General features: G+C 43.2%; 1 long non-coding RNA gene across 1 annotated transcript in view; it reads left to right on the plus strand.

Annotated features, from left to right (window-relative positions):
* The first annotated feature begins 217 nt into the window (after positions 1-217).
* Positions 218-2768, plus strand: part of LOC307210190 — a 2898-nt gene continuing 347 nt past the window's right edge. Inside the window, exons 1-2 of the long non-coding RNA XR_013835912.1 lie at positions 218-319; positions 1550-1601. This is a non-coding gene — a long non-coding RNA (uncharacterized lncRNA). The remainder of the gene's footprint in view (positions 320-1549; positions 1602-2768) is intronic.

A 2768-nucleotide genomic window follows, 5' to 3' on the forward strand; every position in this document is an offset into this window, starting at 1 on the left:
CCTTTAAAAGGTTAAGTCTTGGGGTGAGGTGTAAAGGAAGGAGGTTGGTGAAGTATAAAAGGGGGAAGGATTGGTCAGGTGTGGGGATGGCAAGAGAAGCAAGCCAGGGCAGCTGCCTCTAGTACTTGCAAACCTACGTATTTCATCACTGATTTCTCCATGGAAACGAAGGGATCGTATTTGGAAATATTTTATATTTTGTTTCATAGGATGTGTGCAGTGACTTTCCATACGATGTTTGCACAATGATAGAAAACCCTGTCTGTGGCAGTAACGGTGTAACATATATCAATTTATGTCTATTCTGTAAGGCCAAAAGGTGAGTACATTTGTACTGCTGTTTACCTTCCCGCCACAGGGGTACCTATTTATCTACTTGCACTGGCATGCTTTTGGACTGCTAGGTTGGCAGAAACTGGGGCAGAGCAACGGGAGCTCACCCAAGCATGGGATTAGAACCGCCAACCTTCTGATCAGCAAGCCCAAGAGGCTCAGTTGTTTAGACCACAGCGCCACCCACATCCCTCCATGGCATTTGCCTTTACCTACATTTGTATTAACCAATGTATGGGAAGGTAGAAAATGAGATATCCAGTAGAGCTTTCTGAAATATACAGGCAGGGGTAGCAACAAGATTTCCTGGGCTTAGTACACTGGGTGGGGAATGGGGTCCTTGCACACACACCCCTGTAATCTATTGATGAGCTGCTGCTTTTGTAGATATATTAACTTAGCCTAGCCTGCATCACAGTTACAAAGATAAGATGGGGGTGGGGGGAGGAAACAGAGGATAATGTACATAATCTTGAGTGTCTGATGCTACAAGTCAATTCACCATTATTGGTGGGTGGTGCTGTGGCCAGGCCCCAGACCCATAAGTGATTCAACAAATAGCAGGCTGGATCGCCCAGCTGCCAGCTATTGGCCATTGGGCAGGCATTCCCCTAGCAGGCCCAACCAGCCAATGGGGATGCTTGGGCCCACTCTGTATTGTCTGGTTCCTGTATCCATTTTCCAACCCTCCAAGTGTCCTTTTTTCCAGGGACGTCCTTGATTTAGAGAAACCATCCCGGTTTCTGATTTGATCCTGGAATGTCCCACTTTTCTTTAGGATGTCACTATTTTCATTGGAGAAATGTTGGAGGGCATGGAGTTATCCGACTCCTGAGCCATCGGAAGTCAATCCTGTATAGGGAAGGGTTTTTTTAAAAAAATGTTTAATGTTTTATTACCTTTTTATATATGTTGGAAGCTGCCCACAGTGGCTGGGGCAACCCAGTAAGGTGTGTAGGGTATAAATATTAAAATTATCATTATGGAATGGGATGTCCCTATTTTCATCAGAGAAATGTTGGAGGGTATGCATTTTCTCTACAATGCAATTCTATGCATGCCTACTGAAAAGTAAGCCCATGGGTTAAAGTGGATATGTTTCTTGTCTGTATTGCCTGATGTGTCTGTGTTCTTTACAGTGCAATACTTTGGATGTCTATTGAGAAGTAGACCCTTAGTCTCTCGAAACACAGCTTTATTATTTTTCTTTTTCTAGGGCAAGTGGAGGTGTTCTAACTATTGTTCATGAGGGTAAATGCAAGCCAAAGGTAAACCTCACTATTGCATTGTGATAATTTATTATTTATTATATTTGTACCTATCCTTCACCGTGAAGTCCCAGGGTGGTTTACAATATAAAAAAACCCACAATATATTGTGGTTGTCCCCACAAAAGCCTTTCCACTGCTTTCATTGCAGAGTCATATCTATTTCTGTAGAGGCACATCAGGCTAAAGGCACTAGGTGCATGTGTTTGTACATTCACATACCAATTCACTCCCACAAAAGTTGAAATGCAGGCAAAGGGCTCTTTAAATCTCCTTTTCCCTGGTGTGAGCAGCTAAAGAAACTTTGGATGAACCCGTCCTTTGGGTACCTCAGATGTTCAGTACCATTTCTCTCCACTTGTCTCCTGACTGAGAAACTTCAAGGAGACACCCAAACACCTCTTGCTATTTGAAATATACTCAGAGTCGCAAAGTGATTTCATGCTCTTTATTCAGGTAATAGTGGTGAGGAGGAATGAAAGTCCCCTCAAAGTATCTGCTTTATATACATTATTTACAAAATGGGCTGCACGTGATTGGCTAATTCCGGACTTCTCCTGTAGGCCAATCAGTTTGTGGATTCACTTCTATCTGGAGCTGGATTGGGTGGCTCCTGCCGACCAATGATACTGCTGCATTGTTCTAGGACCAATCAGACTGCTGCATTCTGAATCCTATTGTTCTAGGACCAATCAGACTGCTGCATTTTGGATCCTATTGTTCTAGGACCAATCAGACTGATGCAGTTTGGATCCTATTCAACTCAGTACATAACACTATTCATACTGCAAAAACTATTTTCTCTATGTGTTAGCTTGGAAGAAATAAAAATCTGAGATGAATAATATTGTGGGAAGGGGGGGAGCTGAGGTTGTGCTGGAAGTGGCAGCTGGAAAGCCTTTGGAGGCTAGATTTGGTGCTTGAGCCTTCAGTAGTCTATCCTTCATGTCAGGTATGCCCAAACTTGGCCCTCCAGCTGTTTTGGGACTACAGTTCCCATCATCCCTGACCACTGGTCCTGTTAGCTAGGGGTGATGTGAGTTGTAGTCCCAAAACAGCCAAGTTTGGCCATGCCTGCTTTATGTAAAGCAATTGTTCTGATTCTCTTGTTCTGGGTTTTCTTTTTCTCATGTGCATAAATGTAAACAAAATCAGTAGCAATTGTTA

The sequence above is a fragment of the Podarcis cretensis genome (assembly GCF_951804945.1).
Source record: "Podarcis cretensis genome assembly, chromosome: 2".
Lineage (NCBI taxonomy): Eukaryota > Metazoa > Chordata > Lepidosauria > Squamata > Lacertidae > Podarcis > Podarcis cretensis.